Below are 27,477 nucleotides of genomic sequence, written 5' to 3' on the forward strand. Positions count from 1 at the left end.
GCAATGTGCATGTCAAAGGCACTCAGGCAAGATAAATTCTGTCTTACTTGGGGAAGGGTTAGCCTTTTTGTTCTATTTAGGCCTTCAACTGACTGAATGAGATCCACTCACATTAGGGTGGGCAATCTGCTTTACTCAGTCTACCAATTTTAATTTCATTCACATACATCCTTTCAGAAACACCCAGAATAACGTTTGAACAAATATTTGGGCATCCAAGGCCCAGTCAAATTAACACATAAAATCAATCATTGTCACATCTTAGTAGTAAGTTCCACAGCTATCTCTGCTTTTTAAAAGAGAAACAGAGGTGATATAACTTCCTTGTCACATACAACTGGTAAATGGCAGAAGCTGTTCCAACTCAGGTCTGACTGACCAAATCACAGTGTTTAAAAAGAGATCAGGTTTTGGAATTTAGATAGAACTGTGGTTTTTGTGAGAATTAATTTTTTTTTAAACGGAACCACCAAAGAATGTATCACTGTGATTGGCACTCAAACTCGTTACAGCTAATATTATTGTTAGCATTAAAAGCATTATTATTAATTTGTTAATATTATATAAACCTTTATAGTTGGTAGTGGGAATGCCAAAATGGACATTAAATGAAAATATATGTGAACAATATTTTGTTTGATCATTATTAATCTCTATTCTTTTTCTTGCTTTTGTGACAAAAAGATAAAAAATTGTGTCACCAGACAATTAATTTCACTAACATATCTTCTTGTAAAGATAATATTACCTTTGGCAGAGATATACCTCATTCCTGCTGATGTCATTAGGAAGTGACAAGGTCAACCAAAGTGAGAAATTGACAGTGTTCCTGTCTTTCCAGCTTTTAATAAGTATTGTCAAAAGAAATAATAATCAGATTTGAACTTGTTTGTCCTTGAAGTACCTTTTTCTAAAGGCCTCCTAGGAAATCTATTTTAAGATCAAAAGCAGTTGGGAAAAAGTAAAAATCACTTAAGTATACTTCCTTACTCTATTCTCTGTGATAGAAATAAAGTACTTATTCACTGTCAGTGACCTGGGCACTGGGATATTTGCATTCTTTTTTAGAAAAATGTAGGAGAATGTTGGTAAAGGGAGCTCTGATAAACTAATAAGCCATATGTTCTTATGTGTAAATAAAATATGGATTTCTGGGGAATGAATGGTGTTTTCAGACCTTCAGCCTCCTTTTTAGAGCAAGACTTCAGGCAAAATTGTGAAATTAGTTACATATATATGTGTGTGTGTGTGTGTGTGTGTGTGTGTGTGTGTATCTGTCTATCTATCTATCTATCTTTCCTCTTCTTCTGCTATTGAGTCTCCTATCTTCTGTCACCTTCAGGGACCAAAATCCTCATGTTCTTTCATCTTTACATTTTGTGTTTTCAGCAAAGGATGTGGTATCTCCTTTGAGATACCATGACTTAAAAGAATTATTGTACACTTTCTACAAATCCCCTTTATAATTTAACGAGCTTTGTAATTTAAAAAGCCTAAATTTTAGGCATCAATATGATTGAGGAGGCATTTGCTAAAATCAGAGAGAACTTCCTGGAGTTGCTGAAATCACAGCATATAGAAAACAGGCTCGTTCTCTGATTTTCCTAGACATTAAGGCCAGCCTCTTTATTTATCATTTTCTATCTAACACAGGCTCTCCATTTCAGCCATGTGGATCACGATACTGATCACCTTTTCCTGATTTATACTAGTGCTTTCTTTATCTAGAAACAATTAGTACTGACGAAACTAGCAGTACAGAAGAAACTAGTGGTTTCTTCTGTATTAATACTGTTATCTCCACTCAAAATGCCTTTCACTCATCTCTTGGGCAATCCATACCCCTTACTTTATCTGAGCCCAATTTAATCCAAATTCTCCTCTCTCTAACACAAAAACTGCTTAATCAAGAAATGAACCATCCTCCAAAGAAACAACTATAGCAGAGTATAACATAATATACAGCAATAGCCATTTGTGCTTGGGCTGGTGATAGATTCATTGTACTCTTCCCTTAAGAGCATATTTTCTTGTAAGGGACACAGATAGGTATATAGAAAAAAATAATACAGTGAGGAGGATACGATAGGAGCAAATGATCCAGGGTATAATAGGAATACAGAGCGTGAGGGTGCATTGTTGTTGGTTGGGCACCCCTGAGAAATTGCATCATCTTGTTTCTCTAATTTTGCTAAGTAACCATTACATCATAGTTATAAAAGATAATATTTTATTCTAATAGGACCAATAAAAATATATACCATAAACAATGTTTCCTGCAAAGGGAGTTGTGGTGAGATCCATGAGCTCCATTAGATCTTATCTTTTTCTCTCAGCATCTCATGCTTCACATCAAAGGGGCTACTGGTTCATATGCATCCCAGCTTCCCTCTCCCTGGTGTGGAAAGGGGCTCACCGAAGTAAAGTCCTCACAGCCATACCAACAAGCAGTGTTTGACATGTGGTTGCCTGCAGAAACAGCCATACGAAGGGTATTTAAATTCCTAAGGCACTGGGAGATTATAGAGAGCAATGATTAAGAATTGGCCTGCTTAGGTTTGAGTTTATCACTTACTAACAGTTTGACATAGGAAAGAGGATTAAACTCTTCATGTCTTGATTTTCTCATCTATAAAATGGAGTAATAATAATAGTACCACCTCATAAGATTGAAATGAGAAGAAAATGAGATAAAGTTCTTCACATTGCACCTAACTTAGCATAAGCCTGCTGTAAAAAATCACCACAACTAGGTGGTTTAAAACAACAGAAATTCACTGGATATGGTGGCTCATGCCTGTAATCCCAGCACTTCAGGAGGGTAATGTGGGAGGATCACTTGAGGTCAGGAATTTGAGACCAGCCTGGCCAACATAGTGAAACCTTATCTCTACTGAAAGTAAAAAATCAGCTGGGTGTGTTGGTGCATGCTTGTAATGCCGGCTACTTGAAGGCTGAGACGAGAGGATCGCTTGAACCTGTCAGCATCTGGTGGTTGCTGGAAATCTTGGCATTCCTATATTTGTAGGCACATCTCTCCAATTTCTGTCTCTGTCATTATGTGGCTCTCCTTGTGGCTTCACATGGTCTTCTTTTAAAGACACCAGACATTGGATTTAGGGCCCACTTTAATCCAGTATGGTCTCATCTTAATTGAATTAATTACAGCTGCAAAGACTCTATTTCTCAAAGAAGTCACGTTCACAGGTTCCAAGTTAACATGAATTTTGGGGGGCAATATTCAACTCAGTACATCTAATAGTCATGCGCTAGTTAAAACACACTCACTTGTTCCACCCCACAAGAAAACCCCACAAAGTACAAGTTCACCCACTCACACAGAGGGGATTTTGGGAAGATACTGACTTCCACATGGCCTTACTTTTCTTCACCCACCATTCCACCTTATCCATTTCTGAGACTAGGAGCAGGTGGGGCTTCCAGAAGAAGGCTCTATGGGTGGGAATGAGGTTGTTGGAGGGAGCTGGTAAAGAAACACTATTTTTTGGGTCGCTCCCAGGGGAGAGGTGATATCAGAATACATGGTTTCTCTGAATCTCAAGAAGTCAAGGAGTAGCTTAATAGGCAGGCTCAGTGCTTTCTAACCCAGAGAATGAGCAAATGGGAAGAAATTGGGTACAGAGATGATGGATGGGCCCAAACAGCCTCACTGCTACTATAGTGCTTCTTTCCCAAAATACAGAGACCAGGTGTGCCTTCTTCCATTTGCCTTTGGCTATTCAAGGTACCATAGAATCTGTGTCTGAACCCCAATAAGCAGACAAAGGAAAATAACAAAGCACATCATGGGCCCAGTTAGAGACCGAAAAAAGGAGCGTGACTCTTGGACTGGACTCCTATTGAAATACAGCTGCTTAGAGAAGACAAAGGATAATCTGGATAAAACAATGAAAGGCACCCTTAAGGATATAAAGGAGAGCACAAAACAGATTGTTTGGAACTGAAAACATGGTTTACAAATGAAACATCAGTAGATGAAGAAAGAAGAGCATAGTTTCTGTCTAAAGCTATGTACTGAGACATCAAATTTCTCAAGACACAGAGCAAATATTTACATTCCAAAAATGAAATCATGATGGAAAAGAGAACAGTCTTGGAGAGAAGATCTATGAAGCCTAACAAGGAAAAAATAGGAATTCCAATTAAAGAAAAAGCAACAGATCAATGAGAGAGCTGAAAAAAAGGCCTGATTACTATTCGAAAATACATACCACATTTTAGGAAAGACTGAAAAGAAAAGACTTAACTAGGCATATCCTGGGAAAATTCCTGAATTCCAGGATAGAGAAAAAAAAAACTCACAAAATTCCGGGCAGAAAGAAAAAGGCAAAACAATCAGACTATCTTTGAATTTTAGCAATATGTGAAGTGGTAGAATAACATCCACAGATGACTTAGAGAAAAGGACTGAAACCTAATGATCCAATATAGAGGCAATATATAATTTATGGGTCATGCAAAAGGAAGATGTTTTGGGCTATGCTTTGCCTAAGGAAATTATGTGAGAAAGGACACCAAGAAAAGAAGTTGGAACAAAGACTTAAATGTAAGGGAAGATGAAGGAGAGAGAAAAATATATTTAGAAATAAGAAAGAAGGCTTAACTGAAGATACAAAAGAAGCTGTAGATACAGTAGAGGGAATACTATGTGCAACTTTTTAACAATAAATTTGAAGACCGAGAGGAAATAGATGTTTTCCTAGTAAAATGCAAATGATCAAAGTTGGCATAAGAAGAAACAGAAAACTTGATAGACCAATTCCTGTAGCAGATATTGAAAGTATAAAAAAGATCATTATTTAAGAAGAACAGCAGAATCAAAGTTTCTCAGCTGCATGTTATCTAACCTTTGAAGAACAGTTAATTGTAATGGTTTTTTTAAAAACTATTCCAGATCTAGAAACAAATGAAAAGTACCCAGATTTATTTTATAAATTGGATTCATTTTATAAGTTCAGCATTAATATCAAAGCTTGACAAGTAGTAAATAAAAAGAAATTATAGCCAACTCCAATTAAAATATAGAGGTGGCCAATGTGAGGGTCAGCAAGAAAAGGATAAGGAACTTTGAGAGTATCACGTTCTGGAAATAATGGTAGCTTCTTTCTGCTCATCAATCAGAACTAGATTTGCTAGTGGTATAGGACAGAATAGCCAAAATTACAGAGGATTAAATGTGACAATTTTAACATTCCATTTTATAAAAAGTCAAGAGCCGGGTTATCCATGGTTCACACACTGACTCCTCAAAGTTATCAGGACCCAGGGCTTTGTCTAGCTCTTTTGTCATCCCTAGAGACTTCGTTCTTTTAGTCCAAGGTGGCTCCTGGAGCTCTAAAATTCACATCCATCTGTAGCAGCAGGATAGAGAAAGCGATACAGGAAAGAGTTACAAAAGCACATACCAATTATATTTTAATGTGGCTTATCTGAAATTGCCAGTATCACTGCTGTTTATAGCATACTGGTAAGAATTTAATCTATTTGCCATATCCAGTTGCAAAGAATCCTGGGAGTATTGGTTTGTTTTAAAAATCACCTTGGCCATATGAATCATTACAATTCAGAGGTTCTGTGACACAGGAAGTGGGAAAGATCAGGTATTGAGATCCAAAACTAGCTACCTTTGTTCCATGTATCCTGGGACAAAAGCAACTCCCTGTCTGCAGGAAAGAAGTACCTTACAGTAGGCAGTGTTGAAGAATGTTTTTTCTTCCATGTTCCTTTGAGATGCCAATGCTTATAAAAAGGAGGTTGCCTCCTAACTCACATCCTAAATAGCATAGTCCAGAAGCAATCCATCTCCACATGGATGTCAAAAAGGCATTTCAAACCTGACACATATAAAGCAGAGCTCTTGCCTCTGTTGGCACCCCTGCCCAAACCTATTTCTTCTCCAGTTCCAGCTCTCATAAAATACCATCACCTGCTCAAGTGCTCAAACCAAAAACCTTGGAGTTATTTTTTATTCCACTCTTGTCTTCACTATTTCCCTACCCCCTTACCTTCATTGCATTAGTTCTACCTCCAAAATCTAAACCAAACCTATCCACTTCTCTCCATCACCACTATTTTGCAATCCTCGTCCAAGCAACCATCAACTCTTGCCTTGTTGCCAAAATATCCTTCCTACCTGATCTTTTCATTTCCAACCTCACCAACTAATGATTTATTCTCCACATTAGAGACTGAATGTTTTTACAATCCTTTTTTATTTGATATTTAAAAATTAAATAGTAATTTTATTTCATCAGATGAAACAACACAATTCAGATGTGCATAAAGACAAATCTAGTCATCTTCCCTGTTACCCACACCCCTCTGAGGTCACTTATTAGCCTCCTGGCTGGTCTTTTGCCTCATCAATCTCTTTTTACACATGAACGTATACAAACAAACAAATTAATACATTTTACTTTTTTTTCTGAAAAACAGTATTCATTATTCAGTTTGTTAGCTTGTATTTTCATTTTTTATATAAACTGTATCATGTCTTGAGAGGGGGGTCTCCTGTTTTCAACAGGGAAAGTTGAGCCTCTTTTAACTTGTATTTGCCCAGTTGGTATAGGCTGAGCTAGGTAGGAATTAAAGAAGTAAGTGGCTGAACTAGGAATTAGAAACCAGTGGGCTAGCAGTCTGCCACATCTCTTAAGCAAGCTATAGGTAAATAGAAAAATGTCAACCATATTCAGATAACTTTTCTGAACCAGAGGGATATCTTTGAGAAATGCTACTGTATTTAAACAGCTATCTGGTGTGCATGCTCATGGTTGTTTAGGGGCCCACCCTAACAGTTGGGCCAATTTACATTCCCATCAGTATTTTGTGTTTCCCTTTTTCCATCATCCCTGTTAAGTTTGGGTGAAAGTGATCTATCCCTTTTAATAAACTACTCATGTTTAAAAGATAGAGAGCTGAGAACTGCCTACTTCATCACAGTGCAGAGGAAACAATTGAAGAAATATTTTTAGGCTATCAGACTTCATCTTGGCCATTTAGTAAAACAACAACTGAAACATCTGCCTGCTGACATGACGCTCATTCACAGTTGTGGTTGGGAAGAATTGGTTTGAATAGGCTTCTGTTTTATTTGAATAACTTGGTTATTCCATATTGGAGTTCACTGGTAGGTCATATGCTGATAAACCATTTTCTGAACTTTAAAAATGATTGCTGATCTAGATTAGAAAAGAGGTAGATTTGGAAATGCTCTGAAAGCCATCGGTGAGAAATACTTTGTGTCAGCTTTCAGATAAGCATGACTGGCCATGAGCTCCCTGGTCATTTAGGGAAGCTGAGCTATTGCCTATGAAGCTTTCTGTGCAGGGTCTATGGCGAAGTGAGCTGAAAGCTCTGTATGGTTGAATGAACTGAAGAGCAGAATGCCCATTGGCTACGTGTCCCAGGATCATCTGCAATGTCTGAGTTTCCACTTGGCCACACAGAAAATGGGTTGCTTATAAATTACTGTTTCAGTGTCAGCAAATAAAGTTATCATGGATCATATTTCTTCCCCTTTTATACCGGATAGAGTTTCGCTTTTTAAAAGATCTTTGCATTGTGTATTTCTTCATTTTTTTGTTTGTTTGTTTTCAGTGAATGCTGAAAGCTTAGAATTGAAACAGCCACCTTCTGTTTAGCTGTTTGTTTTTTTTTTTTAACATTTCCAATTTCTTGCTGCATTTCATGAGAGTCCTAATATCCTAATCTAGTCACACTACAATGATTTTCATTCATAGGATAAAATTGCACTCACAGCATCAAATTAAACTCTCTTTTAAAATTAAATCAGTGGTTAAAAAGTTAACCCTGTGAATAATAAACATGTATATTTTCTCTCTATATAAATAACTAGCATGTATTTAAGAAATTATAGTTTGCAATGCCTCTCTATGCATATTTTAACCAACCCTTCTTCCAATTCTGTGAAGTTGGTATTATTGTCCTATTTTGCAAATAGGAGTTGGGTTTCAGGAAGAATAAGTGACTTGCCCAAGATCACACACCAATAAATGGTAGAAGTAGGACTCTTACCCATTTATTTTCAGATTCTAAGTCCTGTATCTTGTCTCCTCCTTAGAAGAAGCAGTATTGATTCATTCACTGTTTATTTACTCAACTGTTTAACAAAGTTAACAAAAACAATGTTGGCATTGAGTTGTCTCTTAAAACACAGAAAACAACAAGACATAGTCCCTGCTTTGATGAAGCCTATAGTCAAATGGGGGAAGATAGTCAAGTAAATAGGAAGTGATAACACAGGATGGTTCATGCTTTGTTAGGGAAACTACAGGGAATAATGGGAGCCCTAGAGAGGCACCTAACCCAGAGGGGCAAAAAGAATGATGGAGTGGTCAGTGAAAGCTTTCTAGAAGAGGTGATATCTAAGATCAGACAATAAGAATTTGTGGTATGAAATGGAGAAGAACATTCTGGACTGATAGAGCAGAATGTGCAAAGGCCCTGAGGCAGGACAAACAAAAGAAATCCAGTGTATAGCACTACTTGAGGCAGGCTACTCTGGCATGAGTATGGAATGAATAGGAGAGAAAGTGATACTACCACAAGGGAGGGCAGACAGGAGATTATAGTAATAAAAAAGGTGATGGATGACAGTGGCCTGTACTGATGCCTGGTGACTATATCTCATCACTCAAGTACTTGTGGCAGTTCCATTTGGTGAACAAAAGGCAGAGCTGCCTGAGCACTGTCTAAGGCTAGCAATGCGAAGAAAGGTCTCCAGGCTCCTAAATTATCCCAACAACAACCCTAGAGCCCCTAGTAATGCAAATTTTGCTCAGTTGGCTGCCCAGTTAATTTGCCAGATCTTTGAACTGGTTTATAGTTTACCTTCTACAGATACACAGAAACTTCTTCCTTGGTGGTATTTTTTTTCTGCTTAGTCAAAAGCATGTGACTGACATGCAGTAGACATCTTAGCCACTCTGACTGGTTTTATGTGATTGAGTTGCAGTTATCTGAGGATTAGACAGATATTGATTCATGTCATGTTTCAGGTATTAGATTCTCATCTAATCAAAGCATTGCAAAACATCATCTCCTAAATGTGAAATTACTCAGTGAATAAATCATAACGTGAAGCTTTCAGGCAAGCCATATTTAGGAAATGAAACTTAAGTAGGAGAAATTACAAAAGGGATACCGTTCTGAAAATAATCATTTACACTATCCTAGTACTTGGTGTCGGAGAAGCAATGTGACGAATGGAAGGGAAATGCAAATTGAAAGAGTCTACTCAATTAAGCAGGATATCATCCCCTGCTATTTACAGAGGATAAAATCTAACTTCCTGAGGATGGAAGATGAAGCCTTTCAGGGTCTTTCCTCACCAGGCTGTTCTGCCTTGTATTCTTCCCTCACATGTTTCCCTCTTCCTGGAATATCCTTTCCTTGTTTGCCCATTGGCCAAATTCCTGTTTACTTCACAAGTTTTTGCTTAAGCCTGACTTCCTCTCTGACAGCTTTTCCATCTTCTGTGCTTCTCCACCCACTGCATTCTGAAGTTGTCTCTCCCTGCACTTCTGTTGTACCTTGTTATGCTTTTATTACTGTACATTATGAATGCACATACAGTTAATCCTCATTATTCACAGATTCCATATTTGTGAATTTTCCTACTTGCTAAAATTTATTTGTAACCCCTAAACTGATACTTGCATTACTTTCCTACTCATTCATGGACACATGCATAATGGCAAAATTTTTGTGTCCACTGACACACATTCCCAGCTGAGGTCAAATTTAGGGATATTCTGCTTTCCTCCTTTTGCTTTCTTACTATGAACGTGTATCCATTTTGCGGTCTGTTTTGTGCAATATTGTCTCATTTTTGTGCTTTTCATTGGTGATTTTCCCATCTAGAATGGCCCCCAAAGATAGTGCTGAAGTGCTGTCTAGTGTGCCTAACCACAAAAAGTCTCTGATGTGTCTTTTTTTTTTTAATGCATTTTAGGTTTTGGGGTACATGTGCAGAGCATGCAATACAGTTGCATAGATACACACATTGCAGTGTGTCTTGTTTGCTTTCTCCCCTTCACCCACATTTGGTATTTCTCCCCTGGCAATCCCTCCCCCCCTCCCCCTCCCACTGGCCCTCCCCTTTCCCCCTATAGACCCCAGTGTTTAGTACTCCCCTCTCTGTGTCCATGTGTTCTCATTTTTCATCACCCGCCTATGAGTGAGAATATGCGGTATTTCATTTTCTTTTCTTGTGTCAGTTTACTGAGAATGATGTTCTCCAGATTCATCCATGTCCCTACAAATGACATGAACTCATCATTTCTGATTGCTGCATAATATTCCATGGTGTATATGTGCCACATTTTCCCAATCCAGTCTATCATCGATGGGCATTTGGGTTGATTCCAGGTCTTTGCTATTGTAAACAGTGCTGCAATGAACATTCGTGTGCATGTGTCCTTGTAGTAGAACGATTTATAGACCTTTGGATATATGCCCAGTAATGGGATTGCTGGGTCAAATGGGATTTCTATTTCTAAGGCCTTGAGGAATCGCCACACCGTCTTCCACAATGGTTGGACTAATTTACACTCTCACCAACAGTGTAAGAGTGTTCCTTTTTCTCCACATCCTCTCCAGCATCTGTTGTCTCCAGATTTTTTAATGATCACCATTCTAACTGGCGTGAGATGGTATCTCAATGTGGTTTTGATTTGCATCTCTCTGATGACCAGTGACGATGAGCATTTTTTCATGATTGTTGGCCTCATATATGTCTTCTTTCGTAAAGTGTCTGTTTATATCCTTTGCCCACTTTTGAATGGGCTTGTTTGTTTTTTTCCTGTAAATCCGTTTGAGTTCTTTGTAGATTCTGGATATCAACTCTTTGTCAGATGGGTAAACTGCAAAAATTTTTTCCCATTCTGTTGGTTGCCGATTCACACTAGAGACTGTTTCTTTTGCTGTGCAGAAGCTGTGGAGTTTCATTAGGTCCCATTTGTCTATTTTGGCTTTTGTTGCCAATGCTTTTGGTGTTTTGTTCATGAAGTCCTTCCCTACTCCTAAGTCCTGGATGGTTTTGCCTAGATTTCCTTCTAGGGTTTTTATGGTGCCGGGTCTTATGTTTAAGTCTTTAATCCATCTGGAGTTAATTTTGGTGTAAGGGGTCAGGAAGGGGTCCAGTTTCTGCTTTCTGCACATGGCTAGCCAGTTTTTCCAGCACCATTTGTTGAATAGGGAATCCTTTCCCCATTGCTTGTTTTTGTCAGGTTTATCAAAGATTGTATGGTTGTAGCTATGTTGTGTTTCCTCTGATGCCTCTGTTCTGTTCCATTGATCTATATCTCTGTTTTGGTACCAGTACCATGCTGTTTTGATTACTGTAGCCTTATAGTATAGTTTGAAATCTGGTAGTGTGATGCCCCCCGCTGTGTTCTTTTTGCTTAGAATTGACTTGGCTATGCGGGCTCTCTTTTGGTTCCATATGAAGTTCAAGGTGGTTTTTTCCAGTTCTGTGAAGAAAGTCAATGGTAGCTTGATGGGGATAGCGTTGATTCTGTAAATTACTTTGGGCAGTATAGCCATTTTCACGATATTAATTCTTCCTAACCATTAACATGGAATGTTTCTCCATCTGTGTCCTCTCTGATTTCGTTGAGCAGTGGTTTGTAGTTTTCCCTGAAGAGGTCCCTTACGTTCCTTGTGAGTTGTATTCCAAGGTATTTTATTCTTTTTTTAGCAATTGTGAATGGCAGTTCATTCTTGATTTGGCTCTCTTTAAGTCTGTTATTGGTGTAGAGGAAGGCTTGTGATTTTTGCACATTGATTTTATATTTTGAGACTTTGCTGAAGTTGCTTATCAGTTTCAGGAGTTTTTGGGCGGAGGCGATGGGGTCTTCTAGGTATACTATCATGTCGTCTGCAAATAGAGACAATTTAGCTTCCACCTTTCCTATTTGAATACCCTTTATTTCTTTTTCTTGCCTAATTGCTGTGTCTAGAACTTCCAGTACTATATTGAATAGGAGTGGTGACAGAGGGCATCCTTGTCTAGTGCTGGCTTTCAAAGGGAATGCTTTCAGTTTTTGCCCATTCAGTATGATATTGGCTGTTGGTTTGTCATAAATAGCTTTTATTACTTTGAGATACGTTCCATCGATACCGAGTTTATTGAGGGTTTTTAGCATAAAGCGCTGTTGAATTTTGTCAAATGCCTTCTCTGCATCAATTGAGATAATCATGTGGTTTTTGTTTTTGGTTCTGTTTATGTGGTGAATTACGTTGACAGACTTGCGTATGTTGAACCAGCTTTGCATCCCCGGGATGAATCCTACTTGATCATGATGAATACGTTTTTTGATTTGCTGTTGCAATCGGCTTGCCAATATTTTATTGAAGATTTTTGCATCTATGTTCATCATGGATATTGGCCTGAAATTTTCTTTTCTTGTTGGGTCTCTGCCGGGTTTTGGCATCAGGATGATATTGGTCTTGTTGAATGATTTGGGTAGGATTCCTTCTTTTTGGATTATTTGGAATAGTTTCAGAAGGAATGGTACCAGCTCCTCTTTGTGTGTCTGGTAGAATTCGGCTGTGAACCCGTCTGGACCTGGGCTTTTTTTGTGTGGTAGGCTCTTAATTGCCGCCTCGACTTCTGCCCTTGTTATTGGTCTATTCATAGTTTCAGCTTCCTCCTGGTTTAGGCTTGGGAGGACACAGGAGTCCGGGAATTTATCCATTTCTTCCAGGTTTACTAGTTGATGTGCATAGAGTTGTTTGTAATATTCTCTGATGATGGTTTGAATTTCTGTGGAATCTGTGGTGATTTCCCCTTTATCATTTTTTATTGCATCTATTTGGTTGTTCTCTCTTTTCTTTTTAATCAATCTGGCTAGTGGTCTGTCTATTTTGCTGATCTTTTCAAAAAACCAGCTCTTGGATTTATTGATTTTTTGGAGGGTTTTTCGTGTCTCAATCTCCTTCAGTTCAGCTCTGATCTTAGTTATTTCTTGTCTTCTGCTGGGTTTTGAGTTTTTTTGATCTTGCTCCTCTAGCTTTTTGAATTTTGATGATAGGGTGTCAATTTTGGATCTCTCCATTCTTCTCATATGGGCACTTATTGCTATATACTTTCCTCTAGAGACTGCTTTAAATGTGTCCCAGAGATTCTGGTATGTTGTGTCTTCGTTCTCATTGGTTTCAAATAACTTCTTTATTTCTGCCTTCATTTCGTTGTTTATCCAGTCAACATTCAGGAGCCAGTTGTTCAGTTTCCATGAAGCTGTGCGATTCTGGGTCGGTTTCTGAATTCTGAGTTCTAACTTGATTGCACTATGGTCTGAGAGGCTGTTTGTTATGATTTCAATTGTTTTGCATTTGCTGAGCAGTGCTTTACTTCCAATTATGTGGTCAATTTTAGAGTAGGTATGATGTGGTGCTGAGAAGAATGTGTATTCTGTGGATTTGGGGCGGAGAGTTCTGTAAATGTCTATCAGGTTTGCTTGCTCCAGGTCTGAGTTCAAGCTCCGGATATCCTTGTTGACTTTCTGTCTGGTTGATCTGTCTAATATTGACAGTGGTGTGTTAAAGTCTCCCACTATTATTGTGTGGGAGTGTAAGTCTCTTTGTAAGTCATTAAGAACTTGCCTTATGTATCTGGGTGCTCCTGTATTGGGTCCATATATGTTTAGGATTGTTAGCTCTTCTTGTTGTATCGATCCTTTTACCATTATGTAATGGCCTTCTTTGTCTCTTTTGATCTTTGTTGCTTTAAAGTCTATTTTATCAGAGATGAGAATTGCAACTCCTGCTTTCTTTTGCTCTCCATTTGCTTGGTAAATCTTCCTCCATCCCTTTATTTTGAGCCTTTGTGTATCCTTGCATGTGAGATGGGTTTCCTGGATACAGCACACTGATGGGTTTTGGCTTTTTATCCAATTTGCCAGTCTGTGTCTTTTGATTGGTGCATTTAGTCCATTTACATTTAGGGTTAATATTGTTATGTGTGAATTTGACACTGCCATTTTGATGCTAGCTGGCTGTTTTGCCCATTAGTTGTTGTAGATTCTTCATTATGTTGATGCTCTTTAGCATTTAGTTTGATTTTGGAGTGGCTGGTACTGGTTGTTCCTTTCTATGTGTAGTGCCTCTTTCAGGAGCTCTTGTAAAGCAGGGCTGGTGGTGACAAAATCTCTGAGTACTTGCTTGTGCACAAAGGATTTTATTTTTCCTTCACTTCTGAAGCTCAGTTTGGCTGGATATGAAATTCTGGGTTGAAAGTTCTTTTCTTTAAGGATGTTGAATATTGGCCCCCACTCTCTTCTGGCTTGTAGAGTTTCTGCCGAGAGATCTGCTGTGAGTCTGATGGGCTTCCCTTTGTGGGTGACCCGACCTTTCTCTCTGGCTGCCCTTAGTATTTTCTCCTTTATTTCAACCTTGTTGAATCTGACGATTATGTGCCTTGGGGTTGCTCTTCTTGCAGAATATCTCTGTGGTGTTCTCTGTATTTCCTGCAATAGGGTGTTGGCCTGTCTTGCTAGGTGGGGAAAATTTTCCTGGATAATGTCCTGCAGAGTATTTTCCAGCTTGGATTCATTCTCTTCATCACATTCTGGTACGCCTATCAAACGTAGGTTAGGTCTCTTCACATAGTCCCACATTTCTTGGAGACTTTGTTCATTCCTTTTTGCGCTTTTTTCTCTGATCTTGGTTTCTCGTTTTATTTCATTGAGTTGATCCTCGACTTCTGATATTCTTTCTTCTGCTTGGTCAATTCGGCTATTGAAACTTGTGCATGTTTCGCGAAGTTCTCGTATTGTGTTTTTCAGCTCCTTTAATTCATTCGTATTCCTCTCTAAGGTATCCATTCTTGTTATCATTTTCTCAAATCTTATTTCAAGGTTCTTAGTTTCTTTGCGTTGATTTAAAACATGTTCTTTTAGCTCACAAAAGTTTCTCATTATCCACCTTCTGAAGTCTAATTCCGTCATTTTGTCACAGTCGTTCTCCGTCCAGCTTTGTTCCCTTGCTGGTGAGGAGTTTTGGTCCTTTCTAGGAGGTGAGGTGTTCTGGTTTCGGGTGTTTTCCTCCTTTTTGCACTGGTTTCTTCCCATCTTTGTGGATTTATCCACCTGTCGTCTGTGTAGTTGCTGACTTTTTGATTGGATCTCTGAGTGGACACCCACATTGTTGATGATGGAGTATTTCTGTTACTTGGTTTTCCTTCTACCAGTCTAGCCCCTTCGCTGTACGACTGCTGAGGTCCACTCCAGGCCCTGCTTTTCTGGGGTGCACCTGTAGCCGCTGCGGAACAGCGAGGGATGCTACCAGTTTCTTTTTCTGCTATCTTTGTCCCAGGATGATGTCTGCCGAATGTCAGTTTTATGGATATAGAGGGGTCAGGGAGTTGCTTGAGGAGACAGTCTGTAGGAGCTCAAGTGCTGAGCTGTGAGCTCTGTTGTTCATTCAGGGCTGCTAGGCTGCTATGTTTAGTTCTGCTGCAACCTAACTCGTAAGAAAACCCCTTTTTTTTCCTCAGATGCTCTGTCTGGGGGGGGGTTGGGGCTTTCCTTGTGAGTGTCCGCCTCACTGTCCTGCCCAGCTAGGAGGCAGTCTAGTCACTTTTTGCCTGCCGAGGCTCCGCCCTGCTGGTGTGAGGTTCGCCCTTTTCCTGCAGGCTCCGCCCTTCTGCTGTGGTCTTTGCCCTGTTGCCTCGGGCTACTCCCTGCGGGGGAGACTCTCTGTTGTACCTGGTTGCCTCGGCAGCGGCAGGCTGCGTCAGCAATGGGCATGTACCTCAGTAGGGGCTGATTGCCTCAGTAATGGCTGACGCCCCTCCCCTGCGGAGCTGCACTTTAAAAAAAAACCTATTCACCGGGAGTGTTTGGAATTGCCGTTTTGTTTGTCACACTGTGTTCCCCCAAACGCTGAGTCCCTGGGATTTCCTGGGCTGGGTCACTGTTCAAGACCCGTTCAGTCTCAAGTTCAGCCCTCTCGGGTCTTAGTTTGCCGGTTCAACAGGGCACCCGTAACAGTGCGCTTTTGTATGGAGCACTGTGGAGCACTTCTGCGCTCCGGCACGGGCCAGAGCTGCACCGGCTGCCGGCTACACCAGCGGAGACCTCTGCCTGGCGTCCCGCGTCTCTTTTATACCTGGGAATTTCCCTGTTCTGTGGGCAACTAAGATCCGTCTGGAAATGCTTCCCCGACTCACCCTCTCCGTGCGTCCAGCGAGAGCTTCAATCCTGGGTTGTTCTCACAGCGCCATCTTGAGTCCTCCCCCTCTGATGTGTCTTAAAAAGAAAATATGTGTATTAGGTAAGCTTCATTTAGGTATAAAGTGTAATGCTGTTGGCTAGTGCTATATTCGATGTCAATGAATCAACAACATGGATTAAATAAGGTATCTTTAAACAAAATGCCACATAAAACAAGGTTACATATCGATCAGTGGACATAAAAAATTTGTCACTAGAAGGTCACAGGAACTTAACCCCATATTTCCCCTTGGAGCAATGGTTCAATATTTGCTAATTCAGCATTTGGAATGACTTTATAGTATATGATTCTTATGACTAATGAGAATCAACTACATTCATATATTTGTGTGCCTATAAAATTCCTTGAGTAATGAGACCATCACCTCTGTGTACCTAACATTAGCATTATAGTTAATATAAGCACATGGTTGGTGCTTAATATTCTTGACAATAATACAAAGGGATATTTCAAACATTGATTTCATTGGTCATTACAGGTTCCTCCTTATGCCAGTCCACCAAGAATATCTGCTTAAAGGTCAGGTAATTACAAGTCCCCTTAAATATTAGCTTCGGCATAAGCTCCTAAGAAATTATTAATTATCTTAAACATTTATCAATTTAAAGGGATTGTGGCATTACTGGGCTGGGAGTAATGTAACTCTAGGAAAAGTCAAGATATTATCTAATATACACAGACAGAAAGAGGCTGCTTAAACACATTTGCTAAGCAGCGGGTTTAGCAACGGTAAGGCCTAGGAATTTGTATCTTTAACAAGGACGCTAGTGATTCATATGTAAGATGTTAACAAAATACCATGTGAAACAGTGCTATCAGGTGTTCCTTACCTAGTTGTCTTCTCTGGGGATACTCAAAGGGATCTTTAACTCTGGTAATTTTTCAGATAACTGAAGCATTTTTGTGACTTCATGAATTTTAAATATTTTACCATATATGTCAATTTACAAAAAACTCTACTGGGTCTATTTCATCTCTTTTTCACTAAGGAGCAAGTGGCAATCAATTTGACTAAGTGTTCGGATTAATACTACTATGTCTTTTTAGTGTCTTCCACTGCTCTTGGTCTATGCAGTCCACTCAGAGCTGGGATATTAGCTTCTAATTTGGGTGCTCTCTTAAAGTTAAGTTTTAGGGTGGTATCAGGATAGGCTAGGTTATGCTGTGGTAACAAGCAACTCCCAAACTCTCTGGGTTTGAAAAGACAAAAGTTTATTTTTTTCTAATACTACATGCTTAACTTGTGGTGGCAGGGACAATGCTCATTAATGCTCATTCAGGCACCCAGGATGATGGAAGCATTATCATTTTACAGCATTTCTACTTCAACACGAGGGTTCAGGGTTTGCTGTGACAGTGGAAATAAGTATGGAGGATATTGCACTGGATCTTAACTGTACCTGCTTAGTAGTGGCACATCACTTCTGTTCTCATTCCACTGGCCAAAGCAAGCAACTGGCTATGCCTAACTTCAAAACAGAGAGTTATAATCCTCAGTATTCCAAAAAGAAGAGAAGAGAAATATTAAGGAGTATTTGTAATTTCTACCATAATCTAATAACTAAATACAAGATTCACCTTCCCCCACATCCAAAATACACTTCTTACCCCTGCTCCCCACAAGAGAGAGAACTCCAAATCCCCATGAAACACTATGAACTGAAAAGATGTGCCCCTCCCTCACTCCCTACCCTCCCTATAGAATAGGACAGGATAATGTCAATAAATGTTCACATTCTCTGAGAGAAAGAATGGTAGATACATAACAGTAGCTGATCTGGAGTAATTATGAAAACTCACTGGGCATGTGATGATTTTCTACATTGGAGGTAGAGAATATTCCTTGACTGAACTCCATTCAGATCTCTAGGAGAGTCTCCCAGTCCATCAATCCCCACAGCCCTTGGCTTGGCCCTCTAGGAGGTACTTTCTTGTCTATTATCATCCTTGCTTTGGGTGATGCTGGCATCTCAAAATGGGTCTTCAGGGTTAGCTGTGTCAGGAGAAGTGAAGAATCATGCTCTGAATTTTAAATACTTCTGCAATAAAGTGTATTATGTCATTTTTGTTGGCCAAAACCAGATGAATACTAACTGAAATGGGGAGGATCATGTCCTACTCCCATGTGCTCAGAAGGAGAAAAGAACTCAAATACATTAGTGAGCCTTGGTATTGTTTACCACACTTAGTTTCTTAGTTTAAGCACTTGCTTAAAGAGCAGAGTTCCAGCAGACAGACTAGGGCTCAGGCCTGGCTTGGCTATTTTCTTTCCCTGAGACCTTAAGTAAGTTACTAACCTGTTAAACAACCCTCAGTTTCCTCACCTATAAAAAAGAGACTATAAGAGTACCTTCCTCCATGGTGGCTCCAAGGATAAATGCATGTCAAGTATATAGCAAAGTGTGTGGCAAAGTACATTCTCTCAAATGTTAGCTGTGGTGTTTACTGCCTTCCTGATCAAAACGTTCTGTGTTGGAACATTCTGGAAACTACATTCTTTTCACAGAATACGTTTTCTCTACTGTGAGGTCTATAATCCCCTCCCCCAGTGGATTATTGTTGAATGTGATGGGATATATGAAGAGGGATTTTTGTTGTTGTTGTGTGTTGGTTTGTTTTAAGACAAGCCTCACTTTGTAGCCCAGGCTCGAGTGCAGTAGGGCGATCTGGGCTCACTGCAACCTCCACCTCCTGGGTTTAAGCTATTCTCTTGCCTCGGCCTCCTTAGAAGCTGGGATTACAGGTGCCTGCCACCACACCTGGCTAATTCTTCTATTTTTAGTAGAGATGGGGTTTCACCATGTTGGTCAGTCTGGTCTCGAACTCCTAACCTCAACTGATCCACCCGCCTCAGCCTCCAAAGTGCTGGGATTACAGATGTGATGAAGAGGAATTTTATGAGTCTTTTGCTGGGTAGGGCTTCTTTCTGAGAGCCCCCATTTGTGTAGCACCATGACACTTGCTGCACAGCATTGTTAATCATCTTTCTGGCACAGTAGTTAGGAAAATTTTGTTTATTCACTTCATGCCCAGCTTTGGGAATGCCACAGACTCCCTCTAAGATCATGCATTTCGTTGCTTGAGTCATTGAACACAATAGGACAATACACAAAGATTTCTGAGAAATGAATGAATTTCAGCAAATTCGGGATAAATTATAGGAAATCAATGATTGATAATACTGTGAGGTAAAAAGTACTCTCTAAACATGTCCTTTGAGCCTTCTGGGTACTGCTAATGACATGTCTTTTTTTACTATCTTGAAGCAAGATTTCATAATAACGAATGCTGTTTAATTTCTCTGCACCAATGGAAAAACACCCACTGGCTCCCACAGAGCATTTTGGAAACCCGTGATATACCAGGCATTATAATTATCATTTGGAAAGTGAAAATATGAGAGATTGCTTCTTGCCCTCAAGGAATTTCCAATCCAGTGGGAAGAAGATGAATGGGGAGAAAATTTTATACACTGTGTTAAATACTGCATCCAAAGATCAAGCAACATGAAATGGATTCTCAAACAAAAAAAAACAACTCAGGTCTACCTAACTTATGTCTACCTGCAGTGTTAAGATTTAATTTGGTTGCCATGACAAGTGGGCTGAATTGATCATCAAAATGCAGTTGGTAATTCTGTACTGTGACCTGTCTATACAGCTAAGTCATATTCACTTTATTATCTTGGGATAATAGACCAAACAGTTTTGGTTCCCATGAAATCTGCCTTGGCCTTATTACATTTTATAACAGCAGAATAGCTTGTTACATTCATTTTGTTTGTTTATTTTTCTTCTGGCCTTGTTTGTAAAGAACTGTATATAAAATACTCAGTTAATTTACGTATTGACATTTGGGCATCCCTCATCAAAGACTATTCATGACTTCACCTTTCTAGTATCTCTTCCTTAGGAAACTCAGAGATAGATTGGTGAATGTTACCTATCAATTTGCCTTTCTTTTCACTGGAAATATAAAAATTTATATTATTTTGGAATTCTGAATTTGACCTTTTCCACACCAGTGTTTTATCTTCCTGGGACAAAGGGGATAAAACGGTCAGTAAAAAGCAGGTCAGAGGAGAAGATTACCGATGAGAAAGAAAGCTTGATTCAGAAGAGTGGTAGTGGCATTCACAGCGTTTTTGAAGTACTTAAGATATTGTAATATCTCAAGAGAAACTGTCTTCCACAAGCAAAGAAGAATGTCAGGAAATTGTATGACTCTTCGAAATAGCTCTCCATCAAAGAGTGATGAGAGAGCTTTCTGAAAGCAACAACCTTATGAAGCGGGAGCCTAGGTAATACCTAGACTGTCATCTAACAAACTTTCTGAGAGTTTAGTCATTATCTCAAAATTAAGAAAAGATTATTAAATAAGAAATTAAACACAAATGTGTTTAATTTACAGCTGTCAGAAAGTAAGACGAATCTGACTCCAGTGTCTAGCTAGACAAATGCGTAAACTAGGCCTGGCTAGCCTAGGCAGAGCAGCCACAGAGGACTGTGCTCGTTGTCAGGTGCACAGCAGCACCACACTGAAGGAGCATTATCCACATCGTAGACCTGTGCATTTATCATTTGGGGCAGATGGCAGTAAAGTGTCTTGTTCTAATAAATCCATATGCTAGAGCAATGTCCTCACAAGTGTCTTGAGGAGGAGGACTCCTTTTCTAATTTGCACAGAGCAGTGTATGGAGTAGCAGCACCCTGGCTCCTCCTCAAAAAATAATGAGTTCAGACATTCCTCAGCATTTTTTGGTGTTTGAGTCCATTCTGGCAGGACTGTGTCACCAAAACTCATTCGTTCATTTGGCTAACAACTAGTGGAACATCTGCCGCATGTCAGCCACTATTGTGGGTACTTGGCACAAGGGAGAAGACAACAGACAAAACTTTCTGCCCTTAGGAATCTTTCCCTCCAAAGTGAACTTTGAACTGAGGAGTAGGTATAATAGAGGACATGGAGAGAATGGTGCAGAGGACCATGATCAGGCTTAAAGGACAAAAGGGTCCTGCTTTTAATTCCAGCTCCAGAATGGTATGGCCTCAGGCAATTTGACTCTTAGATTATTTCTCTACAGAAAGGTTAATAATACTTTCCTCATTAGGCTTGTTGGAAAAGTTGAAGATAAGATTCTTAAAAAACCCTTTTAATGTGGAGCTTATGACACAAGTATGCAATTGATGATAGTAATAGTTATTATTGTTGTAATTATTATCTAAGCGAGGATAATCGAATGGACAATCCAAGTCTGAATCTACTCCTGGACAGTAACATCTGCTAGCTGTGGCTGCCTGAGATGGAAGGAGGGTGTTAGAACTGCAAGTTTTATTTTACTTCTGTGTAAAACTTGTTCTCTAACCCTCACTGAAGAAGGCTAGGATAGCGAAAGCAGGACAGACCTCAAGACCTATGTGAGAAAGAAAGGCTTAAAGAAATTAAGACCCTAATCACCTCTATGGGACAGGGACGTTGAAATGAGATTTCTCTGAGATGGGTAGGCCATGCTTAGTTATGTTTCTGTGTGTTTTTAGGGGGGATGAGTTTGATGGGAAAGAGAGATTGAATCAAGAGGCTGTCGCTGGTCAGCTCCAGGAGGCCAACTCTGAGACGGGGATTTGTATGTAGGAGGATTGTTGAGTGCGCTCCTAGGTTCAACAACTATAGGAAGCAAGGAAAGCAAGATTGGGCAGAAGGGGAAATTAAACAGCAATGTACTGAAAGAGGCCTCACCTGAACTTGTAGGAGCTCTGAAGCTGGTGGCTTTTCAGACTTGGCTAGAATAGGAAAGAGGGGGCCAGGCTTTTATTCTCATCTGCCATCATTGAATCATTATTGCGTGTGGGCTCTCCTGGAGGAGAGTGACCTTGAATGAAGTGGCTCTCTTCAGGGGAAGGCAAATCCTATTGAGGGACTCAGCTGAGAGCTGCCAGCTGCCAACATACCCGGCAGCTGGGAAGCAAGTCCTGCAACCCTGGAGGGAAAGAGCATCTACACAGAGGTGAAGGATCCCTCCAAGGCAAACCTATCCTTAAAGAACCCTGCCGACATGAGCTAGCTGTACTTCCTAATCTTGTCCTCATTGCAGCATATCAAAAATAATAATATGTGTATGCTGTATTGGGGTAAAAAATTAGGCTGCTTGTTGTCTGAAGGCAACGAGCTCAGGAGCTTCAGCTGCCTGCCACGTGGCAACCAGACAGCCCTGAGGATTGAGGGGATCAAGGTTTCAGCAAACTCATTTAAGTATCCTGAGCCTGTGCATACTGCTTGGGAGGTGGTGAATTAAGGTCCTAAGGACAGGTTTTGATGGGTACAAAGATAGTAGGAATCATTTGGGAAAGGCATGCGGTCAATAGTGTATAAGAAATAAACATAATTCCTCCTGCCACATTTGTGTAAGATTCACTCTTGGAGTATCTTAATTGTTACAAAATCAAAGACTAGGCTCTAAGTAATGATGTCTTCACTCTGACTTTCCTCACCCCCAGCAAAGTGTTTGAGACCTATGAAACCTCTCTGGATCCAGAGACATGGATTTAGTTTCTTTGGGGCTGCCAATTACTTTGGAACCCAGAATTCAGTTCGTTACTATGTAGCCTGATTGAGGTGCCCCTAAAATGTATTATTGATTCCCTTCCTCTTTTGTTTTCCGTCTGTGCTGCTCATTACAAAATGATGAAAGGTGGAGAGCTGTGCTATGGCTCATGGTCTGTCTGACTGCTGCCATCCATCACAGATTTGCAAGTCAATGCCCTGTTGACAATTCTGTTATTAAGCAACAAGTCAGACATCGTAGCCTAGGGTTAAAAATGTGTTTTGTTTGGCCCTTATATTAGGCCATTTTTGTGTTGCTATAAAGAAATACCTGAGGCTGTGTAATTTATAAAGAAAATAGGATTAACTGGCTTGTAGTTCTGCAGGCTGTATAAGCATGGCACTAATATTTGCTTGGCTTCTAGTGAGGCCCTCAGGAAGCTTACAATCATGGCAGAAAGTGAAGTGGAATCAAGCATATCAAATGGTGAGAGACTGGAAACAAGAGAGAGAAGAGGTGCTGCATATTTTTAAACAATCAGATCTTGCATGAACCCTCTCATCACCAAGGGGATGGCACTAGCCTTTCATAAAGGATCCACCCCCATAATCCAAACATCTACTACCAGGCCCCACCTCCAATTTCAACATGAGATTTGGAGGAGACAAATATCCTAAGCATATCAGCCCTCATAGTGTTATTAGTTATATAGTATATATATATTTAAATGTTAGTTTCCAGCTTAAAAAAAATTGAGAGATTTATGAAAAACTCAACGGATCTGGAAAGGCTAGGCCCTGATTTGTTCCCATGTGGGAAAATTGGTTCAAGCCGACTTATGGCTATAACTTATTATTATTATTATTATTATTTTGAGAGGGAGTCTTGCTTTGTCACCCAAGTTGGAATGCAGTGGCATGATCTCAGCTCACTGCAACCTCTGCCTCCTGGGTTCAAGCAATTCTCCTGCCTCAGCCTCCCAGGTAGCTGGGATTAGAGGTACATGCCATCACACCTGGCTAAGTTTTGTATTTTTAATAGAGACTTTTCATGTTGGCCAGGCTGGTCTCAAACTCCTGACCTCAGGTGATCCACCTGCCTTGGTCTCCCAAAGTGTAGGGATCCCTACCCGATTGTTTCAATCATTTATGTTACTTGCTAGACCCTATAAAAGTTTGAACTCAGTTGCTTCAATCATTAATGTTACTTGCTGGACCCTATAAAAATTTGATGCTTGTTTGTATAAGTTTGGGGGTCTCGTGAGACTTCTAATAGGCATAAAGGAAAACATTAGTCTTGGGGACAAAATAGTATTGTAATTTATTGATATGACTTTGATTTATCAAGCTTGAAGTGTGGTCAAGGTCATGGGAGCCTATAGGTGGTATCCAACAGGGAAGAAGACAGCCAAGCAGTAGCTGCTGATGAGGAATGGCTGTGGAAATAGTGAGGTAGGGAACCCTCCAACGAACCTCAGCAGTAAAGACACATAGTCAGAAATAGGTTAGTAACAGGGAGCTACTGAAAAATATGGGTTCAGAGAATTCAGGGGACGAGCCAACAAATGGGTTCCAGGAACCTAGAATATGAGAGAGTGAAACTGGAAAGATACTCGCCTGCCTGTGGTGACCAAGGGTTCCCTGACATTGGTCTTGTCTCCTTTGTATATCAGACTCTGCCTGTGGTTTCTAAGGGTACATGGACTCAGCCTCAGGCAGCTTGAAAGACTCATACAGCTGATAAAAAGAAAAACACCTGATTGAAAACAAATACATTTGTGTTTCAGGTAGTATTCTGTTCCATTCCAGTCCAGAATACTAATATACTGGCACAATGACCAAAGTAATATATTATTTATGTAAATAGCATAAGCATAGGAACAATTAAAATTGAAAATCAGGTAATATATGTTGTTAGGTAACCACTGTAGACCAGCTCCAGGTGAGATAATTGATCAAATCCACCCTCTCCCAATAGACAATGCGTAGTGTTACTGACTCCACAGAAAACTTGCTGCTCTTTTTCTCCTTCTGCACAGCTCCATACCTTTTACAAGCAGGAGGAGTTTTAAGTCATGTATTAGGTACATGACTCACATGTCTTGTCTTTTTTATGAGATTTCTGAATTCTCCTTGTATAACAGTGATCACACTGATCAAGCTCAGTCCCCTTCTCTTCTTCCTTTCCCTCTTGATGTCTCTCACTTGCCCGCCCTGCTTTCTTCTCTGCCAGCTGTCCTTCCTACTTTTCTTGCGTTTCTCTTCTTGTTGTTTCCCCCCTCTCTGATTGACAGCTAACTAGTTTTTGTTTGCTTGCTGGATGTTAGAGCTCCTTCACATCCTGTGCGTGTCTCTCTCTGCTTTTATTTCTTTGATGAGAAAAGCAGACCCTTAAGTCTCCAAGGAGTTTGGAGCTATAGAGGTTAGAGTTCTCACCTCGGCCTGAGGACAGCTTACCCCTTCCGTCGCCTTTTGTTGGGGATAGGAATCTCCCTCGTTCCTATGGTTTTGGTGGCCTTTGGCTGGAAGTTTGGAGAGTTAGGCTACAGCTACCAAATTAGTAATGTTTTGAGCCATTTCAGCTGATCATTCTTATGTATGGACCAGCCACAATGCCCTGTCAACAGGTGAAGCCATGGAGTCAGTAAGAGACTGGGTGTAGGTGTCTGAGGATTATTCCATCCAGCTCGTCCAATGAGACACATAGTTTGTATAAGAATAAACAAAAGAGACAAAAATAGCTTGAGAAAGACTGGGCAGAACTGTAAATTAGGATAGCAAGAATCTATACAAAAGAGAAAGGAATTTTACTTTGAAGATATTTTGTGGCCATCTGAGCAGAAGCTGCTCACATGTTCCTTCCATTTGTGAACTAGAGGTGAAGTTAATGACAGTTGATAGGAACAGCTCCTTATTCACAGAAATTAAATAAAGGGAAGCTGTAAGTAAGTGTTCCAAGTGCAAATGTGTGGCTCAAATAAGCCCAAGACTTAGCTGCCTGTGTGTTGAATGAGGTTGTATTAATCCTAATTCCCAAATCTCACTGATTTTACACCTACCCCCACTGTGAAAGATCATCTCTCTCCACCTCTCCTGTCCCCTAGATATATAAGTCAGTCCGCATATCTTACATAGGACCAGGACCAAGGCAGCTACTTTCTGCTGACCTTGACAATTTAGCCACTTTCATGTTACCGCTGCGTGTGATGGCCCACTTAATGCTGTAGATATATTTGTGAGCCACTGTCTCGCTTGGAGCTGGGCAAGTGTTGACATGGTGGGTAGATCTAGGTGCTTTTTCTTGATGCTGGTGATGCTCAGTCCTCAGTGAGGTAAGGGGAAACAGCTCCTGTCCTCTGTGATATGATTGGTGTGTGTGTGTGTGTGTGTGTGTGTGTGTGTGTGTGTGTGTCTGTTGGGGTACTCACAAAGCAGAGTTGTTTGGGTCCAAGAATGTTGCAAGGTTTCGTAAAAATACTCTTTCAGCTCATGCTCCAGCAAACTCTCTACCTGGGGAGTGGGTCTGCCAGAGTTATGCTACTTTTCTCCTATTGCTTCATTTCAGGCTAAGTCAAATTTCTCACCATAGGAGAAATTCCCACTGAAGGTCTTTGCACTTACCTTCACCTCTTCTGCACCAGCCCTGTACACGCTATACTTGCCATACTGTGAATAGGGTTCAAGCATTTTTCACTAAAACCTTCAGTCTCTACAAAAATCAATGTGGACAAACAAATTCAGAGGGATACCCAGATATATCCAGATTTTATTTCAGGCCTGTCCTTGGACTAAAGGGTCAGTGAACGTCATATTTAACAACTTCAAAAAACAACTTGAGGGCACTTCAAAATATTCACCCCCAAAATTTCAATCTACTTGTCTCTACCCCTTTCTCCCACTTTTACTCAAGTACCAGAATTTCAGATGATGGTTTTAGAATCTGTTTTTCACATTTCTGTGCCTGGCTTGTTTCATTTAGACAATGTCCTATAACTCCATCTATGTTGTTGCAAATAACAAAATTTTCTTCCTTTTTTAAGGTGGAATAGCATTTCACTGTGTGTATATACCATTTTCCTCACTCATTTATCTGTCAATGCACAATTTTGATAAATTTTTATTCCTATCTCTTGGTCATTTTTCAATTAGTTTTTCTTGTTTTGTCACTATTGAGTTGTGTTTATATATTCTGAATATTAACACTTTATTGAATGTAAATATTTATTGCTTGCATGTATTTTCTCCTAATCTGTAGGTTGTTGCCTCACATTGTTAATTGTTTTCTTTGCTGCATGAAAGCTTTTTAGTTTGATATAAATTCATTTGTCTGGTTTTTGCTTTTATTGTCTGCACTTTTGGTGTCAAATCCAAAAGGGAATTGTGCAGACCAATGCTATACAGTGCTTCCTCTGTGTTTTCTTTTATAAATTTATGGTTTCTTATCTTACATTTGAGTCTTTAATCAATTTTGAGTAGGTTTTTGTATATGATGTGAGATAAGAATCTAATTTCTTTTTTTTGCATGTGGATATCCAGTTTTCCCAACACTATTTATTGGAGAGGCTGTTTTTTGCATTGTATATTTGTATTAGTCCATTTTCACGTTGCTATAAAGAACTGCCTGAGACTGGCTAATTTATAAGGAAATAGGTTTAATTG

At 39.9% G+C, this 27,477-nt stretch overlaps 1 protein-coding gene and 1 long non-coding RNA gene across 17 annotated transcripts in view; one reads left to right on the plus strand and one right to left on the minus strand.

The window, feature by feature from the left end:
• Nucleotides 1-27,477, plus strand: part of MSH4 (mutS homolog 4) — a 296,009-nt gene that overhangs the window by 178,910 nt on the left and 89,622 nt on the right. For 3 of the 16 annotated variants that reach the window (XR_013520191.1, XR_013520194.1, XR_013520199.1), the window contains one exon: nt 16,757-18,127. The exons of the other annotated variants lie outside the window; for them this stretch is intronic. The gene's annotated coding sequence lies outside the window, so the exon portion shown is untranslated. Of the gene's footprint in view, nt 1-16,756; nt 18,128-27,477 lie in introns of those variants that run through there. 16 annotated transcript variants of the gene reach the window in all.
• On the minus strand, nt 15,011-18,736 carry LOC118142991 (uncharacterized). Its single transcript, XR_004726994.3, has 4 exons — nt 18,629-18,736; nt 18,079-18,271; nt 17,679-17,747; nt 15,011-16,292 (listed from the first exon to the last, which is right to left on the minus strand). It is a non-coding gene; the product is annotated as an uncharacterized LOC118142991 (long non-coding RNA).

The sequence above is a fragment of the Callithrix jacchus genome, chromosome 7, assembly GCF_049354715.1.
Source record: "Callithrix jacchus isolate 240 chromosome 7, calJac240_pri, whole genome shotgun sequence".
NCBI classification, from domain to species: Eukaryota; Metazoa; Chordata; class Mammalia; order Primates; family Cebidae; genus Callithrix; species Callithrix jacchus.